Here is a 26482-nt window from a genome sequence, read left to right on the forward strand (position 1 = left end):
TCAACATGATAAAGAATTTTCTGGAGAGAGAACTCCAGGTTGCCAGATTCTCCTTGGTGGCTCCCTGTAGGCCAGTCTGGTGATAGATGTTGATCTAGAATTGGGCTTTCTGGTAACAAAGAGATGATAGGATTCTAAAATAATAAAGACTAGAAGCTGGTACTTAACCATAAGAAACAATGAAGCTACAAAATCAGAGTGGCACGAGGGTGGGGTAGGATGAGTCTGACCTGTAAAGAAGGCTACAGATTTGGTTAACAAAAGATGTATTTCTTAGGAACAAGATAGATAGGAAGGCAATAAGGCCATTGCTTAATTTGTGCAGTCCAGAGAAACAAAGAATGGATGATAGAAAAGTTGAATGCAGCTAGCCCTGCAAAAGTCATGGTCCCTGGATAAATTTTCAGAACTGACTTGGCTTCAAGATCCAGAACTACTTAATTAAGGAGAGAACATGCTTCCAGCAGAAAAGCCCCAGTAACACCCTGGCAAGTGTTCATGATAATGATTCTCCCAGTGTTCCCCCAAAAGACCTATGGCCATACAGTCAGATAACCAGTCATTAGGGAAAAGTGAATACTCAAACATTTTAAGGATGCTGGACATAGGATACAAGTTGATATTAGTATCTCAGATTCAAAGCATTATTGCAAGCTACTATTATAGAGGGGGCAATGAGAAACCAGCTAATAAATGCAGTCACAGTGGGTCTTCTAGGTCCATAGATCCAACAGTGGTGATTTCTCTGGCCCTTAAATTGGTATGTGGCAGAAACTTCACATTGACTCCTTGGCTGGACAACTCAGAAGCCATAGTGGAAAAGTCCCAGACTTCCTTGCTGCTAGGGTACAGGAACCATCCTTTGAGATATTTGGCAAACAGAAGGAAGACCATTGTCCCTGTGGCAGTGGCAGCTGAAGATGGGCTTTTACAAGTGTGGGTTTTCCAAGGATCCACATTCATGTTCTACTGTTCAGTCACCATTTTGGAGTATGAAGCAGCTGTGACATTGGCAGTGAAGACAATTGAGGTAGTAGTTTTCTGACATTGAAATTGCAACCAAGGTTGTTGCAACCTTCTGGCCCAAAAGCCTAGCTGAGCTCTTCCATTGTGTTCTTACAATTTCTAAGAAATTTTTGGTTGAAATGTATATGGTTTAACTGCTATAATCACTCTATATCTTACATTTCCGTTTCCTTGAAGTGGTGTCTATTTACAATTATAATCATACAAATTTGGTGCAGAATGGGAAATTAAATTAAATGTTTTCTTCAGGGCTAGTACAATACCAACCCTACAAATGTGGGTTCCTACTCCACCTGTTATAATTTGCTGAAATGGAAACTTATTCCAACTCCTGGCACAATGCTTGATGTGAAATGGGCTCAATACATGAGCACTGAACACAAAATACTGGTAAAAATAAAGAGCTGAGATCTTGCACTAATTTAATGTCTAAAATTGAACTTTAAGAAAAACTAAAAGTTATGTAAAAGCTCTGTATTAATGTCCTTTCTGTTGAGATACCGATGTAGTGTTTCTATTTTATGCAGTAAAATCTTATTGATAAGGAGGAAAAGAAAGGTAAAAAGGAAGACATATTAGGTCTTAAGATTTCCAACTTACAGTGTATGATAATCTGGTAAAAAGACCAACCCAGAATATTATAATCGCACTGGATAGTGATCTGAAAACTGACGCCTACATGGGTGGAATGTGGAGAATTCCATAAATTTTGTCATATATTCAGGATGCGCTTGGAGAGAAACTTACTTTAAAATCTATACAACTCTGGGCTTGACTTTCACACCAAGGGTGGGGAGGAGATCTTGGAAAAGAACCAGGAGATCAATTTCACATTCCTTCATGGAACCTGAATACATTTAGAGAAATTATATCAGGATGCTGTAGAGATTAGACAGGGAGGGAAATTAATGTTGAATTGATGTTGAAGTCCTTGTAGATGTGAAGAGGGATCCCAGACTAATATTTCATCTTGCTCATTTTTATTGTTTTTTGATAACTTGCTATTAAGTGAGAGTATTTTATAGACCCTAGGCCTAAAGATTCCATAGGCGGAAGCAAAGCAATGACTCAAACTTGATTTGAAAGACTAAATTCTATATTTGTTTTTACTATCTTATAATGTTATGGTTAAAACTGTGAGTCCTCAGCCACATCTCTTCCACCCTCAGCTCCATTCTACAAGGCAACTTCTAACTCATTTATTTCTTCTAATGCTTTTGAATTAGGTTAATGATCAGCTACAGGTGTCCATAGGTGAATATATTTTAAAATTAATTTTATTGGTACAATTAATGTATATAATATAGTGGCATTCATTGTTGGAAATTTGTACCTTTACAGAATCAATCTTGGTTCTTTTTTTTACCCTCATTCCCCTGCCCTCCTTTGACCCCTCCACCCCTCCCTATCTACAAAGTATTTGCTTTCATTATTTTTCATTTTCTCATATTAATTCCATTCCCTTCTTTCCTTTCCCCTACCCCTCTGCTTCCTCTTCCCCTTTGTCCCTTTTCTTCCTACCTTTTAGTCCTTATTTACACTTTCAGTTTCTCACACTAGAGAAACTATTCAGTGTTTACACGTGTGTCCTATTTAAGAGTATCACCTCAATATGCCTCCATTTAGTTGTAAATGTCTCTAATTTCTCATTTTTTATGGATAAGTAGTATTCCATTTTATAAAAAAACCCCACATTTTCTTTATCCAGTCTCCAGTTGATGGGAAATTGGGCTGTTTCCAAGTTTTAGCTATTACAAATTGTGCTGCTATGAGCATGAGTGCACATATAGCACTGTGGTATGATTCTTTTAATTCTTTGGGGAAGATATTCAGCAGGGGAATACCTGGGTCAAATGGGACTTCCAGTCATAGTTCTCTGAGGTATCTCCATACTGATTTCCACAATGGTTGCACCAGCCTACACACCCACCAGGAGTGGCGCAGGGTTCTTCTTTCCCCACAGCCCCACCAGCATTTGTTATTGGTTGATTTCACCATAGCAGCAATTCTTTCTGGGGTGAGGTGGAATCTCAGTGTTGTTTTAATTTTCATCTTTCGAAGTAGCAGTGATGTTGAACATTTTTTCATATGTTTATTTGCTATTTCTACTTCTTTGTCTGTGGAATGTCTGTTCATTTCAGATGCCAATTTTTGGATTGGGTCTTTAAATTTGGGAGGTCTAATTTTTGAAATATTCTAGATAGTAGACATTTGTCTGAGGAACAGCTGGTGAACATTTTTTCATTTTTTGCCACATAGTGGATTGTGTGTTCACACTGCTGGTTTCTCCTGCTGTGCAGAAGCTTTATTGTTGGGATCATGTACCTTTACATGGCAAGTCTTGATTCTCATTTTTTCCCCTTACCTCTGCCCTCCCTTCACCCCCTCCTCCCCTCCCCATCTACAAACACTTTATTTTCATCTTTTCATTCTCTCACATTTTTTTCTTTTCCCTTTTTGTTCTTCCCCTACGCATCACACCTTCCCTACACCTTTAGCTCCTTTCTTCAAATTTCTAAATGTCAGCAATCTTATTAGAATCTATGCATTGTTGCAGAATATTCACACCAGGGAAACTATTTGGTATTTACACATGTGTGACTTATTTATTTCACTTAGGAGTATATCTTCAATATGTATCCATTTTCCTATGAATGAATCTATTCTCTCATTCGCAGAAGCTTTTTAATAAGAAGACATCCCACTTGTTGATTGTTTGTGCTAGTTCATGGGCAACTGAGGTTTTGTTCATAAAATCTTTTCCTACACCAATGTTTTCAAGAGTCCTACCTAACCTCTCTTCCAGCTGGTTTAGTGTTTCTGTTTTAATATTTAGATCTTTAATCCATTTTGATTTTAGTTTAGTACATGGTGAGAGATGTACGTCTAGTTTTAATCTTTGGCAAGTTGAAACCCAGTTTTTCTAGCACCATTTATTTATTTTCTCATTGAGTTTATTGATACTTTAAAAATATACAGTACAGTTACATTTATCATTGAGATCTGGTACCTTTACATTACAGATCTTGTTTCTCAGTTTTCCCCCAGATCCCTGCCCTCCCTTCATCCTCCTCCCCTATTTACAAAGTCTTTGTTTCCATTTTTTCCTTTTCTCATATTTTTCCTTTTCCCCCACCCCTCCCACTTTTTTTTTTTAATTTGGTACCGGGGATCCAACTCAGGTCCTTGCACTTGCAAGGCAGGCCATGGAGCCACTGAGCTAAATCCTGCCCCCGCTTTTTTTGTTTTTTTGAGACAGGATCTCACTATGTAGTTGAAACTAACCTGGAACTCACTATGTTGCCCAGGTTGGTCTCAAACTTGCAGCGATCCTCCTTCCTCAACCTCCCCAGTGCTGGGATTACAGGTATGCACCACCACACCCGGCATTTCTGTATCTTCTAATCTGTTCTAATGTCCTCAGGTCTATTTTTTTCCAGTACCATGCTGTTTTTTTGTTTGTTTGTTTTATAATCACAGTAGCTCTGTAGTATAGTTTCAAGTTGGGGATTGTGACACCCCCTTCCTTGTCTTTGTTGCTTTGAATTGCTTTTACTGTTCTAGGTATCTTCTTGTTCCAAATGAATGTTTGGATTTTTTTTTCTCCAGGTCTGTGAGGTATGGCTGGGATTTCAATGAATCTATATAGCAGTTTTTGAAGTATGGCTATTTTAATTACATTTTGGATGTTTGTTGATTCTTCCTACCCAGGATCAAGGGATGTCTTTCCATTTTCTGATATCTTCAATCTCTTTTTTCAGAGTGCTATAATTTTCGGAGTAGAGATCTTTGATTTCTTTTGTTAGGTTGATTCCCAGGTATTTCCATTTTTGGATGTTATTATGAAAGGAATTGATTGCCCCATTTCTCTCTCAGTGAGTCTGTTGTTTATATACAGGAAAGCTAGTGATTTGTGTGTTGACCTTGTATCCAGCTACTTTACTTAATTTGGTAATTAAGTCTAGAAGACTTTTGTTGGAGTTCTTGGGGTCTTCTGTATAGAGTATCATGTCATCTGCAAATAATGACAGTTTGACTTCTTCCTTTCCTATCTTTATTCCTTTTATTTCTTCCTCATGTATAACTGTTGTGGCTAATGTTTCCAAAACTATATTGAATAGGAGTGGTGATAGTGGACATTTTTTACTTATTCCTGATTTTAGTGTGAAGGAGTTCACTTTTTGACCCTTTAGTATGATATTGGCTGTTGGTTTTTCATAGATGGCTTTTATCAGATTGAGGGAGAGTCCATGTATTCCATTTTTTTGGAGTTTTTAAAAAAATCATGAATGCATTTTGGATTTTGTTGAATTTTTTCTGCATTTATGGAGATGATCATATAGTTTTTACCCTTGTCTCTATTAATATAGTGTATTACATTTATTGATTTGTGCATGTTTAAGCATCCCTGCATCCCTGGGATGAATCCTACTTGGTCAGAGTGTATGGTCTTCTTGATCTTTTGCATTCTCTTTGCCAGTATTTTATTAAGAATTTTTGCATCTATGTTCATTAGTGAGATTGGCCTATAGTTCTCTTTTTCAGTTGGTTGTTTCTTTTCTTTGAGGATCAAGGTGATGCTTGCTTCCAGGAATGAATTTGGGAATAGTTTCCCTTTCAATTTCAATGAAGAATTTGAACAGTAGTGTCAGTAGTTCCTCTCTAAATGTCTTGTAGAATCCAGCAGTGAAGCCATCAGGCCTGTGCTTTTCTTAGTTGGCAAGTTTTTAATTACATTTTCAATTTAATTGATTGATATAGGTTGATTTAGAATTTTTAGGTCAGCTTCATTCAACTTTGGTAATGCATACAAATCTAGGAATCTTTCCTTTTCTTCTGTATTTTCCATCTTAATTGGAGTATAGGTTCTTGAAGTAAGTATTGATGATCCTATGGATTTTTGCTGGGTCTGTTGTAATTTCACCCTTTTCATTTCTAATTGCATGGATATGGACCTTTTCTTTCCTCTTTTGATAAGCTTGGCTAAGGGCTTGTCAATTTTGTTCATCCTTTTGGAGAACCAACTCTTGGCTTCACTGATTTTTTTGCATCATTCTTTGAATCTCTGTTGCACTGATTTTTTGCTCTGATCTTTATAATTTCCTCCTTTATATGAGCTTTGGGTTTGTCCTACTATTCTTTTTCTAGAAGCTTGAGGTTCAGCATCAGGTTGTTTAATTGCACTTACTCTGATTTCCTAATATGCATATTCAGTGCTATGAATTTCCCTCATAAGACTGCTTTCATTGTATCCCTTAGATTCTGATATGTTGCATTGTCATTTAATTGTAGGAACTGTCTGATTTCTTCTTTAATATCCTCTGTGACCCATTGGTTATTCAGGAGGGTGTTGTTCAATTTCCAAGTGTTTTTGAAATTATTGAGGCTTCTTTTGCTATTGATCACCAATTTCATTGCACTGTGGTCTGATAATTTACAGGGGATCACTTCAACCCCTTTGCACTTACTTAGACATGTTCTATGATTGAGTATGTGGTCTGTTTTGGAGAATGACCCCTGTGCACCTGAAAAGAATGTGCATTCTGATTTTGTGGGGTGAAACACTCTGTAAGCATCTGTTAAGTTCACTTGTTCAAGAGTTTGATTAAATTCTAGTATTTCATTGTTTATTTTCTGTCTATTTGATTTATCTATTTTTTTGTTTTTTCAAGACAGGGGCTCACTATGTAGTGAGACTTACCTGGAACTCACTGTGTAGCCCAGGCTTGTTTTGACCTCACAGTGATCCTCCTGATCTATCTATTTGTGACAGTGGGGTATTGAGGTCCTCCATTATGATTGTGTTAATGCTTATTTGATTTTTCATGTCCATTAGTATTTATTTTATATAGTTGGGTGCACTAGTGTTTGGTATATATGTTTTTGATTGTCATCTCTTCCTCTTTGATTGTTCCCTTTAAAAGGATGTAGTGTCCTTTGTTTCTCTTAATCAGCATTGGTTTGAAATCCACTTGATGTACAAAGAGGATAGGTGCTCTAGCTTTTTTGGGCATTCCTGTTGCATGAAGTATTGTTTTCCACCCTTTAACTTTCAGTCTTTGAGCTTCTATTTAAATTAAAAGTATTTCTTATAGCATATTGTTGGATCTTTCTTTTTTTCTAATTGAGTTTATTGGTACATTTTAGGCATACAATACAGTTACATTCATCATTGGGATCTTGTACCTTTACATGACAGGTCTTGGTTCTCATGTTTTCCCCCTTTCCCTGCTTTCCTGTCATCCCCCCTCCCTTCCCTATTTACAAATACTTTATTTCCATTTTTTTCATTTTCTCATATCTTTTCCTTATTCCTTTTCCCCTACCCTTCCCACCTCCCCTACACCTTTAGCCCTTTTCTTCCTATTTCACATTGTCAATTATACCATTAAGATCTTATGTATAATTGTAGTTTTTCACACCAGAGAAACTATTTGGTGTTTAAACATGTGTGACTTATTTATTTTACTTAGGAGTATATCCTCAATATGTATTCATTTTCCTATGAATGACTAATTTCTCATTCTTTATGGCTGAGTAGTATTCCATTTTATAGAAAAACCACATGTTCTTTATCCAGTCTCCAATTGAGGGGCAAATGGGCTGTTTCCAAGTTTTAGCTATTACAAATTGTGCCACTCTAAACATGGGTGCACATATATCATTGTGATATGATTCTTTTAATTCTTTTGGAAAGATACCCAGCAGAAGGATGGCTGGTCAAATGGAACCTCTAATCCTAGTTCTGTGAGGTATTTCCATAGTGGTGGCAGACATGGCAGTGGGTATAACAATTCCCAATTTGAAATTATACTACAAAGCCACTGTGATTAAAACAGCATGGTACTGGAAAAAGCAGACCTGAGGATCAGTGGAATAGATTGGAAGATACAGAAACAACTCCAGATGTACTCAGCTACGTCATGTTTGGCAAAGGAGCCAACCATCCTCACTGGAGGGAAGATAGCCTCTTTAATAAATAGTGTTGGAAAAACTGGACCCTTATCTTTCACTATGCACTAAACTAAAATCCAAGTGGATTAAAGATCTAAATATTAAAACAAACACTAAACTTGCTGGAAGATAAGTTATGCAGAACTCTTGAAGACATTGGCATAAGAAAATACTTTATGAACAAATTCTCAGTAGCACAGGAACTAGCATAAAGAATCAACAACTGAGATCTCATCTTATTAAAAAGCTTCTGCACTGCAAAAGAAACCATCAACAGAACTAAAAGACAACCTACAATGAAGGAAAAAATTTTTACCAGCTGCTCCTCAGGACTCTTATCTAGAATATATAAAGAACTCAAAACAATCAGGCCACCCAAATATAAAGACCCGATTCAAAAATGGGCATCTGAAATGAACAGGCATTTCTCAGACAAAGATGTAAAGGCATCAAGCAAATATATAAAAAAATGTTCCACATCACTGGTCATTCAAGAGATGCAGATGAAAACAACACTGAGATTCCACCTCACCCCAGAAAGAATGGCTGCTATCAAGAAATCAAGCAATAACAAATGTTGGTAGGGTTGTGGGGAGAAAGGAACCCTTTTCCATTGTTTGTGGGCATGCAGACTGGATCTTTCTTCTTGACCCATTCTGCCCATCTATTTCTTTTGATTAGTGAATTGAGACCATTAACATTAATGGTTATAACTGATATGTATTGACCTATTCCTGTCATAACTTTTTCTTTTTGTTGTAGTCTCCCTCTTTGCATTTAATTTTTTGTCATGCCTGATGGATTTATTCTTCTGGGCTTCCTGGGGTTATTATCCTCCTTGTGTCCTAGGATATTGTTTAAAATTTTTTGGAGTGCTGTTTTGGTATTCATCAAAGTATCTTATTTCTCCATCAATTTTGAAAGATAGTTTTGCAGATCACATTAATCTGGGTTGGAGGCTCTTTTCCTTTAGGGCTTGAAGTACATCACTCCAAGCTTTTCTTACCTTGAGGGTTTGCGTTGAGAAATCTGCTGTGATTCTGATAGGCTTTCCTTTGAATGTGATTCATTTCTTTTCTCTCATTGATTGTAAAGTTTTGTTCTTCTGTTTGGTTTCTGGAATCTTAACTATTATATGCCTTTGTGTAGATGTTTTTTGATCAGGGGTATTTGGAGTTCTATATGCCTCACTTATCTGTATGTAAAAATGTTTTCCCCTACTTGGGAAGTTTTCTTCCCTTACTTCTGTGAACAGTTTTTTTTCCTCTTTTAGTTTATTGGCACATTTTAGGTATACAGTACAGTTACATTCATTATTGGGATCCTTTACATTTACATGACAGGTCTTGGTTCTCATTTTTTCCCCATACCCCTGCCCTCCCTTCATCCCCTCCTCCCCTCTGCATTTACAAACATTTTATTTCCACTTTTTCATTTTGTCATATTTTTTCTTTTTCCTTGTTACCTTTCCACTACCCTTCCCACTTTCCCTACACCTTTAGCCCTTTCCTTCCTATTTCACATTGTCAATTATCTCATTAGCATCTTATGTACTATTATTGTTTTTCACACCAGAGAAACTATTCAGTATTTGCACATATGTGACTTATTTATTTCACTTAGGAGTATATCCTCAATATGTATCATTTTCCTATGAATGAATCTAATTTCTCATTCTATATGGCTGAGTAGTACTCAGTTTAATAGAAAAACCACATCTTCTTTATCCAGTTTCCAACTGATGGGCAAATGGGCTGTTTCCAAGTTTTAGCTATTACAAACTGTGCCGCTATAAACATAGGTGAGCTAAGAGTTTATTGATTTTTATCTATTCTTTCAAAAACCCAACTCTTTGATTCATTTATTTTTTATATAATTTTCTTAGTTTCCATTGCATTGATTTCTGCTCTAATCTTTATAATTTGCTCTCTTTTTCGAACTTTGGGTTTTTCTTGGTCTTATTTTTCTAGTAGTCTAAGATTCATCATTAGGTTGTTTATTTGAGCTTGCTCTGTTTTCCTAGTGTGGGCATTCAGTGCTATGAATTTTCCACATAGAACTGCTTTCATTGTGTCCCGTAGATTCCTGTATGTTGTATTGGCATTTTCATTTATTTGTAAAAACTGTCTAATTTCTTCTTTAATTTCCTCTGTGATATTCATACCTGTTCTGTGAGCTAGTATGTGATCTGTCTTGGAGATGACCCATGTGCAGGCAAAAAAGAAGGTATACTCTGATTTTGTGGGGTGGAACACTCTATAGACATCTATTAAGTCCATGCGTTCAAAAGCTTGGTTCAGTTCTAGTATTTCATTGTTGATTTTTTTTGCCTAGTTGATCTGTCTATTTGTAAAAGTGGGGTATGACATTGATGGTTATAACTGATATGTACTGACATATTATTGTCATGTTATTGGCCTCTTGTTGACTCTTTTTACTTTTTTGTCTTTTCCTTTTAGTTTCTTTCCTTGCCTATTTGGTTTGCTCTGTTGGGCCTCATGGTGTTGCTTCCTTCATTGTCTTTTTCTAGGATATTGTTTAGAATTCTTTGTAGTGCTGCTTTGGTATTCATGAAGTTTCTCAGGTGTTCTTTGTCATGGAAGTATCTTATTTCCCCATCCATTTTGAAAGAGTTTTGCAGGATACATCAGTCTAGGTTTCAGGTTATTTTCTTTTAGTACTTGAAATGTCTCACTCTAGGGTCTCCTTGACCTAAAGGTTTGTGTTGAGAAGTGTGCAGTGATTCTGATGGGGTTTCCTTTGCATATGATTTGTTTCTTTTCTCTTACTGCTTGTAGTATTTTGTTCTTCTGTTGGGTTTCTGGGATCTTGATTATTATATGTCTAGATGTAGATTTTTTGTTTTTTATCATGGCTAGTTGGAGTCCTATATGCCTCAGTTATCTGTATGTCAAAATTTTCCCCTCTGTTTGGGAAGTTTTCTGTCATTAATTCTGTGAATAGCTTTTTGTATTTTCTCCTGCTACTTCATGGATTCCCATCAGTCTTATATTATTCTTCTTTGCATCATCTAGGAGTTGTTGGATCAATTTCTCATGATCCCCTACTGTTTTTAGGAGACCTCTTTTATCACGATCACTGACTGCAATCTTATCTTTTATATCTGAGATTTTTATCTTTGCATTCTTTTGTGAACACTTTCAATGGAGTTTTTAATCCCCTGGATATCTGTTTGAATCTGTTTTATGAATTTCATTTCTTTCCTATGTTGGGCATTTGTTGTTTCCATTTCTTTCTTTTTTTTTTTTCAGCTTTAATTGAGTTTATTGGTACATTTTAGGGATACAGCACAGTTACATTCATTGTTGGGATCTTGTACCTCTACATGAGAAGTCTTCATTCTCATTTTTTTCCCCTTACCTCTGCCCTCCCTTCACCCCCTCCTCCCCTCCCTATCTACAAACACTTTATTTTCATCTTTTCATTCTCTCACATTTTTTTATTTTCCCTTTTTACTCTTCCCCTACGCATCCCACCTTCCCTACACCTTTAGCTTCCATTTCTTTCTTATGCTGGGCATTCATGGCTTCTGTCATGGTCCTGAGCTCATCTATTTTTTTTTCTCAGTTTCTCTTCTAGAGTCTCAAATCATGACTTTCATTTTGCTCACCATCTCGATGGTTATCTGGGAAATTATTTCTGTTTTGAATTTTTCTAGAGCCTGATTGATCTGTTTTGTTATTTCCTGTGCTTTGAGTTCAGGGTGTCCTGGTGGTTCACTATCAGACTTTTCATCCTCATTTGCCCTACTGTTTGCCATTGGTGAACTGGAAGTCTGTCTTTGGGCCTTGCTTAAGTGTTTTCTCATTTTTATTTTTGCTGTTGGGTTGTCCTTGGTTTAATTTTTGGGTTATTACTTAAATCTTCCTGATATAGTTGTGCTTTAGCTTTTGGGTCCTAATGACTCATAGACATTCTCATTTTCATAATATCAGAGAAAGCAGCTCATTAAATCAATCACAATCCTTTATCCCAATTGATACAATCAACAACACAATATGATCAAGTATAACTTGCAATTTGACTACTCTTGGTAGTCATTAGACTATTACCTTTAAACCATGTGAATTAAATTAAAATCAAGAAGCATTCCAAAATATGTTTGCAGTGAATAAACTTTTCAATATAGCATATTTACCATTTAGGAAAGGGGCTTAGACAGAGTTAGGAGGAGAGGAGTAGATAAGTAAAAGAATTGGAGAAGGTTTCAACTGAAGCCAGTGGACATAGAATGACCACACCATCTTTAGGAAACTGTTAAATTAAAAAGGGATAGACAGAGTAGAAGTATAAGGACAAGAATATATCCCCTTAACAGTAACAGGGGCTCACTTTCCCTTGAAACTATTGACCCTTGAGTGAGGTAGAATGACAGAAGAAAAGAACATAAAGAAAAGAGCAAAAATGATAAAAGAAGAAATCTGAGTTAGGGCAGGAGCAGGAACTGAAAGGGAGATGAGGGATAATATGGTGGAGCAAGAGACTAAGTTGGAGAAAGAGGACAGAAAAGAGAATTTGCGGAGTGGAATGAGGAAAAGAAAAAAATGAATTTGATGGGCTTCTTTCAGACTATATCTCTGCTGTCATAATATACAATATGCATTGCCATATGCAGAACCAAGTACCCTGATCTCAGCTAGCTGATGGCAGAACCCCATGATGCAGACTGACCTCAGGCTGAAAGGCCCAGATTGAGTTCCCTGACCTCTTGAAAGGTTGAACTCTGCACAGTTCTACTACAGGTTTCCCCTGCCCCTTCTTTAAAGATATTTAAAGTTGGGAGCTCAGAAAAATACCCTCTATAACCACCTCTGCCTCTGGAGAGTGGGTCCAAAGACTGGCACAATCAGGAGGCCTGAGAGCATGCGGGGTTTGGGGGGTTGGGGGGAGTTCAGGGGTGCCTGTGCGGCTACCTTCCTGGTGCTGGAGTGATGGTGGCAGCGCCAGCAGGGGAGTGCATGGCTAAGCAGGCCTTCCTGACACTGGAGGGGTGGCAGTGGCACTGGCAGGAAAGGGCGCAGCCAAGCAGGCCCTCCTGAGGCTTGGAGCAATGGCAGCAGCATCCTGTGAACATTTTTTTTTAATGTCATCTGCACTTTCTCCCATTTCTTCTTGGATTCTGATCAATCTTATATTATTCTCCTTTGATCACTTAGCAGCTGTTGGATTGATTTCTCATGGTCCCTTACTATTTTTAAGAAAATTTTCTTTTCCTTGTTACTAATTGCAATCCTGTCTTCTATATCTGGAATTCTATCTTCACATTGGCTCATTCTGTTTTGTAAACTTTCAGTGGAGTTTTTGATCTCCTGGAACTCTGTTTGCATTCCATTTTAGGGATTCCATTTGTTTCCTGTGTTGGGATTCCATCATGTTCCTCAGCTTCTCTATTTTTAAAAAAACCTATGTCCACTCTACATTTATTAATCATTTCTTACACTATGGGAACAATCTCTACTATTCTTTGCAAAATTATTTCTGACTTCATTTTTTTCCAGATTCTCTTTTGTTGCCAGTTCAGGGAGTTCAGGTGGTTGAGTATCAGATTGTTCCATCTTGTTTCCCTTTGGGGTTGCCTTAGGTGATCTGGTTTGGGGACTTATTTCCATATCTTCTTATTTGAACAAATGCAGCCTGCTGTGCCTTTATTGAGACAACTTTTTGCTCATCTAGTGGTCTTCAATTCTTAGCAAGTCACTAAGGAGCCTTTTCTCTGCTGCTCACCAGTACACCAATTCCTGGGTCCAAATCACAGATGTCATGGGTTGGGCCTCTCACTGAAGCTTGTGCACCTGTGCAGTTCCTTCCTGGGCAGGCCTATGCTAGGCAGGTTTTCCTGAGCTGTGCTGGTGTGGACTAAACTCCCCAGGTGAATATTACTAAGCTATCAGCTTTCCTGTCTTTGGGAGCTTTTCCAGTGTTTATGTTTGGTTTGCCTGATGGTTGATGTCAGAGAAAAATACACTTTCTTAGTATTCTGTTAACAGATAGATTGTCCATGAACCTTTCTTTGAATATAAAAGGCACATATTCAAGCATAGGAAAAAAGTTCATGTTGTCTTTTGGTGAGTTTATCTCAGGCAGAAATGGAAAACAATTTCAGTACGTTAAAATAACGTAGTTGTTTCTAAGTTCTGTGGCACAGTTATTCCAGGATTTAAATTAAGCCATTTAATAGTTGTGTCTCTTCCCTGTTACCTCCTTCCATTCTCCAGGAGGCCAAGCTTTTGTGGTGTAAGTGTGGCAGCTCGATGTGCAATCTCTGTGTCTGGCATTCAGTAGGGGTGTCCTAGCTCTATGCAGCCTGTTGACTCTATTGGTCTCTTCTCCACAAGTTTATTTTTTAGCCTTGAGCTCACAGCAGCCTCTCTCAGTCTTAGTGTTTATTGTCTCTGACTTATACAGTTCTTGCTCAGCCACTGCCAACCCTTCCAGCTGTTTCCCTTTTTGAGGCACACAACATGTTCATCTTCACTCACATTCACAGTTACAGGCAGTGTATTTATGTTCCTGGGTGCTGGCTACCTCCATTCCTGCTGTGCTTCTCAGGCATCATGTGGGACAACTCTTCAAGAGAAGTCTCTGAATATAACTCAAGAAACCAGGCAATGGCCCCCTGATCATTGGTTTTTCCAAAAATTTCATCTGGTTTTGGTGTAAGCCATTCTCTGAAGTCCTGACTCAGACCCAGGCAGCACCTAGACACTGTTTATCTCCCCTCCAGATCTCCCTCATAAAACTTTAATATCCTTTGGGATGGACAAATATTTTCACATCTTCAGCATTTTCTCCAGTTTGTTTGTTGATAGACTCCTTCTGTCCAGCATTTTCCCTTGATAGGTAAGGTCAATATTGTAGAATAAAAATGTATTTTCTCTGAAAGGATCCAGGTGTTTGTAAACCAACAGCATTTTGGTTTTTAGATTATTGTCTCTGCTACAGATCTGCAAATACCTAATTAGATACTCAAAAACTGAGAACATGACTTTGCACTTTTCGTATCAGTTGTATTCAGAGCAGAAAATTGTTGCTCTTACTGCTAGATCATTATGAAGAGTTGAGTACAAAATAATATGAAAATTATTCTGCTCCATGAGATGACCTTTCCTATTTGAGGGCATTACCCTTTTCTTTTAGAAAATTATAGTGATAGAAAATAATACTTAGGGCTCTTTTAATGTATTTTTTAGAAGGCTAGCAACCACTTGTCATACTTTTTCTTTATCTCCTTCCTTCATTCCTTCCTCTTCCCTATTTCCTCCCCTTCTTTCTTCCCTCCTTTCCTTCTTTCCTTGTATTGGTTATCAAAATCCAGGAGCCTGAAAACCTGTGGTATAATGGATAGAGCACTGAACACTCTAGAGATCAGGCACTTCATGACAATGTAAAGTTTGCTTCTTTCCTGTGTCCTTAGTTTTCTAGTATGAAATTGGTCCTAAGGAGTATTATTGTCAATGTCAGTACTAGGATGTAAATACATTATGATGATAATAACAACAACTGATGTTTGTTTGTTATGTTTACTCTACCAGTTTCTAATAAAGCATTTTTCATGGTGTATAAGTGAGGGCTCTTGATTATAAAAATCAAAATCACTTTAGTTAGGTGAAGTGAAAATGGATTTTGTTAAGGGATATCACTTAGCTTATAGACACTCCAAAAGGGCAGAAAAAAAGATTAAAGCAATGTAGCCAAGAACAATGCCTAAATTGCAGAAGACCACTTCTAGGTGGGCCCTGTTGTATTAACTATGTTTTTGTTTTCTGTATCCTGATGTCTTGATGCTGGGTCTTGCTGCCTCTAGAGGGACTCCTGGTTCAGGTTAGCCAGTTCCTAGAGATAGTAAGCAACTCCCTAAGGGCATGGTTTTCAAATAAAAACCAAATGACCCAGAGTCTACATCTCCATACATCTCCTTTGTTGAGTTCTTATACTCTAGGCATTATTTGTCTGTCCTAGCTATCCCAGGCTAGATAGAAGAGAGAGCCCACCAAAATTATTCAGACTGGTCAATCCTAAGGCTGTCTATCTGGACTAGACTGTTTCTTCCCATGAAGATCACCTTAAAAGCTTTTGTCCAGAGTTCCTCCCTTTCTTTCTATTCTGGCCTATCCTCATGTTTCCCCTGGTGCCCCCCACCCTGTGGCATGGTGTGACACCTCCTCTTGGGACCCATGAACAGCAAGTATTTCAATGGAAATTGTTTCCTGATCTGTTGGTCTTACTGTCCTTCACATATTTTATTAATACACCATATTTTAGGACACATGGCTGCTGAGCAGTGATCCTGCAGCTCATCCTGCTGACTTAGCCACCAGAAGTCAGAACTCCTGCCATTGCTCCTTTTAGAAGCTGAGGTCCCTGTAGCCACTTTCACCAGAGCAGACTCCACATAACTTCCATTTTTTCACATCAGTTGCTTTCAAAAGAAATTCTCCCATCTATGGGATCTGCTGGGGATTTGGTCATATGCTCATCACATCCTAGCTTCAAGACAGGCTGAGAAAGTTTGTTGCTGGCTTTTACTTTGGGATATGTAAACTTAAAGATGTGAAACTTTCAGAGTATTTAAAAATGTCCAGATGGTCTAGATGGACATAAACACTTTTTGAACAAATGAAAAAGTAGCAAAATTTTAATGAAGAAAATATCATCTTAGTTAACTTTTACATTACTCAGAGTCAGTGTAGCCAAAGCATATTCCTATAAACAGGAGGTTAAGGTGAACTGGTAGTTACATCTGCATCATAATAGGAAATGTGCTTGTCAGGAGATATTCACATTATTTTGCTCAGTGGTTATGGGAAATCAATTTGGGACAGGGTCATTGCTCTTAGGGAAAACAATCTTCTCAGACTCCAAATTGGGAGAATCCCATGCATTATGGTGGGGCTAACTATATTTAAGCTCTTGGTTTCATTTAATTTCTAGGATACTATTTCCAAGCAAGTTTATAAATCATCTTGTCCTAAGATTCTGTCGAGTTGTTTTCAAGGTTTCCTTTCTTGGCAAGATCAACTCTTCACAACCTTTCCTTTTAGGCTCTATTCTACTTGTGATAGTTTCTTGAATGTTACATAAAAGATAACCAAGTCTTTCAGCTTACACAGAAAGAGATATCACTTTAAGTCAAAATTATTGAGAAACACTAGTATTGGGGATAAGAAAAACAATGTAGTCTGAAAGAGTCCATTGTTGTAAAGGTGAATTTTAGGATAGTGCAGTGCAGTCCAATGAGAATGTAAAGGAGTTAAATATTCTTCAAAATCTGGTCTCAGCATCCACTGACCAACATTCTCAGAAATAGAGCAAGGAGGAATTGCCAAAGCCTTTTTCTAAAAATTAAATGACCTTGTTTCTAAGGATTACTGTACTTAGATGGGATGGAAAAAATGCTTAGAGAGCTTGCTTAGGAGAGATACTAATTATATTATTATTTAATAGTTATTAAGGAATAAGGACAAGTCATGCTTCCCTCCTATGGGGATTTTTCTACCCTGGGAGAAGAAGGGGATTGAAGGCTCTTGCTGATGACTTCATCTAAAGGAGTTAGGGCTGGTATTTAGCCATCATTTCCCCCTTCAAATCTCCTCAATCTTATCATAAAAATCAATTTTGACCAGAGGAACTGTTGCAGGGATTTTCTGTGATATCCCAAAATGTCTTTTGTACAGAGTGAGCCCTCTTCAACATTCCAGGTCTAGCACTATATAACCCCCAGAAAAGAATTTTCTGGCTTAAGGCACGCAGTAAGTACCCAAAGCCAATTCCATGAGATTCAGGGATATTCTGCCACTCAGTTGCAGTGACAGGCTTTCCAACTCTTTCAGATTTAATACTGAAAAAAGCCAGGCTTCTGTAACTGTTCAAGGCACCTTCCACCAGAGATGTTGACTCAACTCCAAGTCTATGGTGCAGAGTCTCAGGAAAGTTTCCATTCCCTCAACAACATTTTCTATTTACTGTGTCATGGAAGAAAGCCAACTCAGGAGGTAATTTAAGATGAGAGCTAACAAAGGATTAAAATGTTGCTCTAGCAAGAGAGCTTCACTTTCAAAGGAGAAGTTAGAGAGTTTTTCATTTTTAGTCTTCTCAGGAGGCAGGGCACTCATTTTCAGCAATGGAATGTTTTCATCTCAGATCCTACCTAGACCAGAAGCTCTGGAAGTCTCTTTAGTTGTATTGATGATACAATATTATTTAATACTTGGACTTTTATAAGAACCCTTTAAAGACTGTCATTACTTCTTAATTCCTTCTACCACAAACCCATTGGTAATAGACTAACTTTTAAAAATTATTAGTTTCATCTTACAAGTATGATTAAGAAATACAGTGAATATTTAAGTTAAAATTTATTATATTAAAATATGCATTGCCACTAATCTCTCTCAAAGCATCTCTCTTGCTTCAAATACACTTATCCCACCCATCTTGCCACTTACTGAAGTAGTTCTGGAAGTCCTCTTTTATGAGTGTTTTTAGTTGTGCTGCTGTGCCTGCCTTGATGTCCTGAATTGATTCAAAATCTTTACCTTTTCTGGTCAATTTGACCTTGGAGAAGAGGCAGAAGTTGCACTAAATCTGGTAACAAAGTTTAATGAGGGCACACAGTTATGTTTTTATGAGTCTGTCTTCCCATTGGATGGTACTCAGTAGCAGCCTTCACCATATTTTTTGTCACCTTGTAAAGACACTCATGAAAGAAGACTTGCCAGTGTATTTCAGAAAGTGGCAGGAACAATGGGTAAGTGTGTTCAAATTGAGGAAGTATATATTGAAGGTAATTAAGGATAATGTATCTTTTACTATAATACATTTAAAAAATTTAAATATTTACTGTGTAGTTTAACCACATCTTGCAGCTCTTGCTCAAAAATCTTCAGGCTTTGCTTAGTGATTTAGTAGAAACAGTCAACCTCTAAAATGTTATTCAATACTTTTCCTATTCTCCTCCCATTATATATACTTAAACTAACTTCATGACTCTCCAACACAAACTCTTTCTGCTAAGGACTCCTCTTCCTCTGGGTCCAGCCAGCACATCACACTCACACGCAAAACTCTCCTTTATGATAAAGCCCATATTTGGAATATACTTTATTCTCTTGTTTTTGTGTCCAAGTGGTTTTCATCTTTTATAGAATGATTCAAGGCTTATCTGATAGCTTCCCAGAGTCCATAAAGAGAATCCACATCTCTTAGTAATTTAGCATGTCCATTTTTTTTTTGAGCATGACAAGAGGGAGACCACTTTGTGGTCCTAGTTATGTTCCCTCATGTATCTTCTCATTTCATCAATACCATCACCACCACCACCCTATTGACCCCTCAGCAAGTCAGTCTGTGCATAGGAAAAATCCTCTCCACTTGTATCACTGGGTATGACTGGAACACTGGCAGAACTTCAAAAGACTTTTCTATATAAATCCCATATTTTAGAAACCACACTTTTTTTTTTGAAAGAAGCCACACTTTATACAACACAAGTAATTCAGCCTATCTTCCTGTATTATTTAGGACTAGGTTCAGATATGTTGGCTCCAAACTTAAAGGATAGCATGAAAACATATGAGTTTATTTACTTTTGTAAAAGAAGTCTATAGGTCTGTCATCAGACTCAGTCACCAAGTTTTCTACTCCACTACTTTTAGCATGGGGCCTCCCTACTTGAGGTCATTTCAAGACATAATGTGACTGCTGGGGTTCCAGCCATAGTGTACATATTCCAGGAAGGAATAAGAGAAAGGGTCAAAGAGCCTTAATGTATGTGCTAAAGAGCCTTCTTGGGCCTTTTACCAGTAGTGTTCACTTCCATTTGATTAGCTCTACTTAATTTCAAGGGAGGCTGGTAAGTATAGCTTTTAAGCAGGGTAAATTGCTGTCATGAATAGAATAGGCTCTGTTAAAAAGGACAAAGGAAAAATGGATATTGGATAGGCAACTAGCCATCTCTGGCACAGGTTGCTTCCATTGCTCAGAAGCCCTATTCAGTCGATGTCCTCTAGCTCCTTTAATAAGGGCAAAGAAAAAACTGGGAGGGGAGGAGGAGTTGAAGGGAGGGCAGGGACAAGGGGGAAAAAATGAGAACCAAGACCTGTCATGTAAAGGTACAAGGTCCCAATAATGAATGTAACTGTACTGTATACCTAAAATGTACCAATAAACTCAATTTAAAAAAAGCTGGCAGAGTCAAAGCCCGTTTTCTAAACAAAAAATAAGCCCATTTTCTGTTTTTTGTTTGTTTTAGTCTTTTTTGGTCTGTGTTTTGTGCTTCTCTTCAGTCTCCCTGTGAGGTGTTATCTTAGAGTCCATCACTTTGGTGCTCTCTCCTTATACTATGGCCAGAGGAGCCTTGTGTTTCTCAGGATTGTCATATCTGGCTGCAATTATTTCAAGTATCTGTTAAGTCATACTTGATCTTAGGTGACTTTCAATAAAACCATTTTAGGAAGCTGTGGAATGGTTCTCTAGCGGGGAAGATTGATCATTTAATGGTCTCCAATTTACTGTTTTTTTGCTACTTTTCCATGTTGACTCTGGGCTTGGCCATGTGATATGCTGTGGCTAATGAGACATCAGCAAGCGTTGCAATAGAGGCTTGAGAACCCCTTGTGCACTGGGGTTTGCCTTCCACTCTTCAAGAAACCCAGCCTATCACCTGAGCCATTTCAGATGCCAGGCCCTGCTAACTTCCATGAGAAGAAACCTCTCATAGATTTATTTGCCCAAGATAAACTATTACTTGGGGACCAAGCTCTCAAAAGAAGGTCAAACACTAATGAAGCCCTCATATGAATATTGAAGAGGGTGGGAGTTGTGGCACATACTTGTAATTTCAGCATTCTGGGAGTGAGGCAGGAAAGTTGTAAGTTAAGCCCAACCTGAACAACTTAGATTTAGCAAGACCATTTCTCAAAATAAAAAGTAAAAAGGGCTGGGAATATAGCACAGGGTGAAGGCTCTGTGTTCAATCTTAGTATTAAAAAAGAAAGAAAGAAAGAAAGAAAAGAAAGCAAAACTATCCCAAAAGATGCACAAATCTCAAAATAGAAACATAAAAGTATGAAAAAACAAGGCACCATGACTCTTTTAAAGGTTCATAACTTGCCAGTAATTGATATCAAAGTGGTTGAAATGTCAGAAAAAGAATTTCAAAGACTGATTTTTAAAATGAGTAATAGCTTCAAAGAGTACAAAAATAAATAGCCAAATAAATGAAGGAAGACACGCAGGATATGAAGAAATAATTCAACATGAGATAGAGATTCTGAAGATGAACCAAATAGAAATCTTGGAAATTAAAACATAATAAGTCAAATAAAAATTACAATGGAAAATCTTGCCAATAGAATGGATCAAATAGAATACACAATTTCAGAGCTTAAAGATAAAGTTTGATACACTATTATTTTCAGGCACTAATAAAGAAAAAGTAAGAAATTATGAACAACACATCCAAGAACTCTGACATAATTAAAAGATCAAAATTATGAATTTTTGATGTAGGAGAACATGCTGAGGCTCAGATAATGGCATAGCGAATCTATTCAATAAAATAATGACAGAACACTTCACAAATCTTAGGTAAGATAATGAGCATTTAGGTAAAGCAGGTATCTAGAACCCTAAATAGGTGTGATTGGAAAAGAATCTCTGCCTGTTAACACTATAGTTAAAATATTAAGAGTACAGAACAAGGAAAGAATATTGACACCTACAAGAGAAATACTAAGTTTTTAGAGAGTCAAACCCATTAAAGTAACTGATGACTTCTCTGCAGAAACTCTAAAGGCAAGGAGAATCTGAAACAATTTATTACAAACTTATAAAGAAAACAAATGCCATTGTAGTGGGGGATCTAAATACACCACTTTCACAGATTGACAGATCATCTAGGCAAAAAAACAACAAAATACTAGAACTGAACCAAGCATTTGAACGCATGGATTTAATAGATATCTATAGAGTGTTCCACCACACAAAGTCAGAATATACATTCTTTTTGGCTGCACTTGGGTCATTCTCCAAGATAGATCACATACTAGCTCAAAGAACAGGTTTGAATAAATGCAAAAGAATCGAAGTTATTCCCTGTATATTATCAGATCATAGTGCAATCAAGCTGGAGGTCAATAGCACAAGAAACTGTAGGAATGTCACAAACACATGGAAATTGAACAACACTCTCCTGAACAATCAATGGATCACAGAGTAAATTAAAGAAGAAATTAGACAGGTTTTACAAATAAATGAAAGTGCCAGTACAACATACAGGAATCTATGGGATACAATAAAAGCACTTCTACATGGAAAATTCATAGCACTGAATACCCACACTAGGAAAACAGAGTGAGCTAAATTAAACAACCTAATGATGAATCTTAGACTCCTAGAAAAACAACAGCAAGAAAAACCCAAAGCTTGAACAGGAGAGGAAATTATAAAGATAAGAGCAGAAATCAATGCAATGGAAACTAAGAAAAGGATACAAAAAAATAAATGAATAAAAAAATTGGTTTTTTGAAAGAATAAATAAAATTGATAAACCCTTATCTAACCTTACCAAAAAAAGGAAAGAAAAGGCTCATATCCATGCAATTAGGAATGAAACAGGTGAAGTCACAACAGATCCAAGAGAAATCCAGAGGATAATCAATACCTACTTTGAGAAAGTGTACTCTAACAAAATGGAAAACAGAAGAAATGGACAGATTTCTAGATACTTATGAATTATCAAAGTTGAACAAAGAGGATAAAAATATTTTAAACATCCCAATTACAATCAAGGAAATTGAAAGTGTAATTAAAAATTGAAAGTGTAATTAAAAATTCACCAACAAAGACAAGCACAGGTCCTGATGGATTCAATACTGAATTTTACAAGACATTTAGAGAAGAACTACTGCCATTACTCTTCAAACTTTTCAATGAAATTCAAAGGGAAGCAATACTTCCAAACTCATTCCTGGAAGCAAGTATCACTTTGATTCCCAAACCAGGGAAAGACGCAACTAAAAAAGAGAACTACAGGCCAATTTCCTTAATGAATATAGATGCAAAAATCCTCAATAAGATACTAGCAAACAGAATACAGAGGATCATCAAAAAGATCATACATCCTGACCAAGTCAGATTTATTCCAGGGATACAAGGATGGTTCAACATACATAAGTCAATAAATGCAGTACATTATATTAACAGAATCAAGGACAAAAATCAAGTGATCCTCTTGATAGATGCAGAAAAAGCATTTGACAAAATTCAACACCCATTCATGATAAAACTCTGCAAAAAATTGGAATAGATGGTCTATATCTCAACTTAATAAAGGCTATCTATGAAAAACCAACACCCAACATCATATTAAATGGCCAAAAACTGAAAACCTTCATTTTAAAATCAGGAACAAGACAAGGATGCCCACTATCACCACTCCTCTTCGATATAGTTCTGGAAACATTAGCCATAGCAATTAGACTAGAGAAAGAAATTAAAGCAATAAAGATAGGAAAGGAAGAAGTTAAACTGTCATTATTTGCTGACCATATGACACTCTACATTGAAGACCCAAAAAACTCTATCAAAAGACTTCTAGATTTAATTGACACTTTTGGCAGAGTAGCTGGATACAAGGTCAACACCCAAAAATCAATAGCCTTGTTGTACACAAATAGCAGACTCACTGAGAAAGAAATTAGGGAAACAATTCCTTTCACAATAGCACTCAAAAAAATGAAGTATCTAGGAATCAATCTAACAAAAGAAGCAAAAGACCTCTACACTGAAAACTACAGCACTCTGAAAAAAGTGATCAAAGAGGATATAAGAAAATGGAAAGATATCCCCTGCTCCTGGGAAGAAAGAATTGACATAGTGAGAATGGCCATACTACCAAAACTGCTATACAGATTCCATGCAATGCCATTTGAAATTCCAACACTATATTTCACAGAACTAGAAAAAAGAATCCAAAAATTCATTTGGAACCATAAGAGACCTAGAATAGCAAAAGCCATCCTAGGCAACAGACACATGGCAGCAGATATAACAATTCCCAATTTGAAACTATACTACAAAGCCACTGTGATAAAAACAGCATGGTACTGGCAACGAAGCAGACCTGAGGATCAATGGAACAGATTGGAAGACACAAAAAGAACTCCAGATGCACTCAGCTACCTCATCTTTGATAAAGGTGCTGCCTGTCCCCACTGGAGGAAAGATAGCCTCTTTAATAAATGGTGTTGGAAAAACTGGATCTCAACCTGCAAAAGATTAAAATTAGACCCTTATCTTTCACCATGCACTAAATTAAAATCAAAGTGGATTAAAGATCTAAACACAAAAACAAAAGCACTAAACTTGCTGGAAGATAAGTTAGGCAGAACTCTTGAAGACACTGGCATAGGAAAAGACTTTATGAACAAATCCTTGGTAGCATGGGAACTAGCACAAAGAATCAACAACTGGGATCTCATCTTATTAAAAAGCTTCTGCACTGCAAAAGAAACCATCAACAGCACTAAGATACAACCTACAATGTTGGAAAAAATTTTTACCAGCTTCACCTCAGACAAAGGACTATTATCTATAGAATATACAAAGAACTCAAAACAACCAGCCCCCCCCAAATATAAAGACCCGATTCAAAAATGGGCATCTGAAATGAACAGATATTTCTCAGACAAAGAAGTAAAAGCATCAAGTACATATATGAAAAAATGTTCCACATCACTGGTCATTCGAGAGGTGCAGATAAAACAACACTGAGATTCCACCTGCTATCAAGAAATCAACAAATAACAAATGTTGGCGGCATTGTGGGGAGAAAGGAACCCTTCTCCACTGTTGGTGGGAGTGCAGACTGGTGCAAGCACTATGGAAATCAATATGGAGATACCTCAAAGAGCTGGGAGTAGAGGTTCCATTTGACCCAGCCATCCCTCTGCTGGGTATATTTCCAAAAGAATTAAAAGAAGCATACCACAGTGATATATGCACACCCATGTTTATAGTGGCACAGTTTGTAATAGCTAAAACTTGGAAACAGCCCATTTTCCCATCAGTTGGAAACTGGATAAAGAAGAAGTGGTTTTTCTATAAAATGGAATGCTACTCAGCCATAAAGAATGAGAAATTTGATTCATTCATAGGAAAATGGATTCATTTTGAGGATATACTCCTAAATGAAATAAGTCACACATGTGCAAATACTGAATAGTTTCTCTGGTGTGAAAAACTATAATTGTACATAAGATCCTAAGGAGATAATTGCCCATGTGAAATAGGAAGAAAAGGGCTGAAGGTGTAGGGAAAGTGGGAAGGGTAGTGGAAAGGTAATAAGGGAAAAGGAAAAAAATATGAGAAAATGAAAATTAAGTATTTGTAAATTGGGACGGGAGGAGGGGTTGAAGGGAGGGCAGAGACAAGGGGAAAAATGAGAACCAAGACCTGTCATGTAAAGGTACAAGATCCCAATAATGAATATAACTGTACTGTGTACCTAAAATATACTAATAAACTCAATAAAAAAGAAAATAAATGCCAACATATATGCTATGTGGAGCAAAGATAGTTTTCAAAATTGTAGGAGCAATATTCTCCCGGATAAACATTAAGCCAACATTGCAGAAGATACTTAAAGGAATCCTACTTATAGAAGAGAAAGAATAGATAAGCTGTTGAAAATTTGGAAGGAACCAAATAGCATGAAAACCCCAGTAATTAGTAAACACTTCTCTATAGTAACTCTGAATGCAAGTGGTCTTAATTCTTAAATTAAAAGACAAAGAGTGGCAGATTGCATTAATAAACAAGAACAAATTATTTGCTAGCTATAAGAAATGTACCTCTCTAGCAAAGAATATACAAACTGAAAAAAAAAAAGATTATACAATTTGAAAGTGAAAGGGCAGAAAAAAATATTTCATGCTAATAGAACCTGAAAGCAAGTAGTGGCTATATGCATGTCCACAAAAGACAAAATTAGTCAAAAGATAAAGAAGGACCTTATGTACTGGTAAATGGAATAATCCACCAAAAATATATAATAATTATAAATATATACTCATACCAAACATTGGTGCACCCAGTTTCATAAGAGAAATACTAATTGACACAAAGGGACACATAAGTCCTAATACAATAATAGTTGGTGACTTCAACACTCATTCTCATAAACAAATAGGTCTTCAAGACAAAAAAATCAACATAGAAACATCAGTTATTCTATAGCATAGATCAAGTGGACTTAAGAGAAATTTACAGAGCATTGCATCCAACAACTATAGAATACACACTCTTCTCATCAGCTTATGGAACATTCACCAAAATAGACCACATCTTAGGCCACAAACAAAGCCATAGCAAGCACAAAAAAGTTGAAATAATTTCTTATATCTTATCAGATCATAATAGAATGAAACTAGAAATCAACAGCAAGAGTAATTACAGATAGTATGTCAACATTTTTGAACAA

The sequence above is a fragment of the Fukomys damarensis genome, unplaced genomic scaffold, assembly GCF_012274545.1.
Source record: "Fukomys damarensis isolate Sample0158 unplaced genomic scaffold, DMR_v1.0_HiC HiC_scaffold_1, whole genome shotgun sequence".
Lineage (NCBI taxonomy): Eukaryota > Metazoa > Chordata > Mammalia > Rodentia > Bathyergidae > Fukomys > Fukomys damarensis.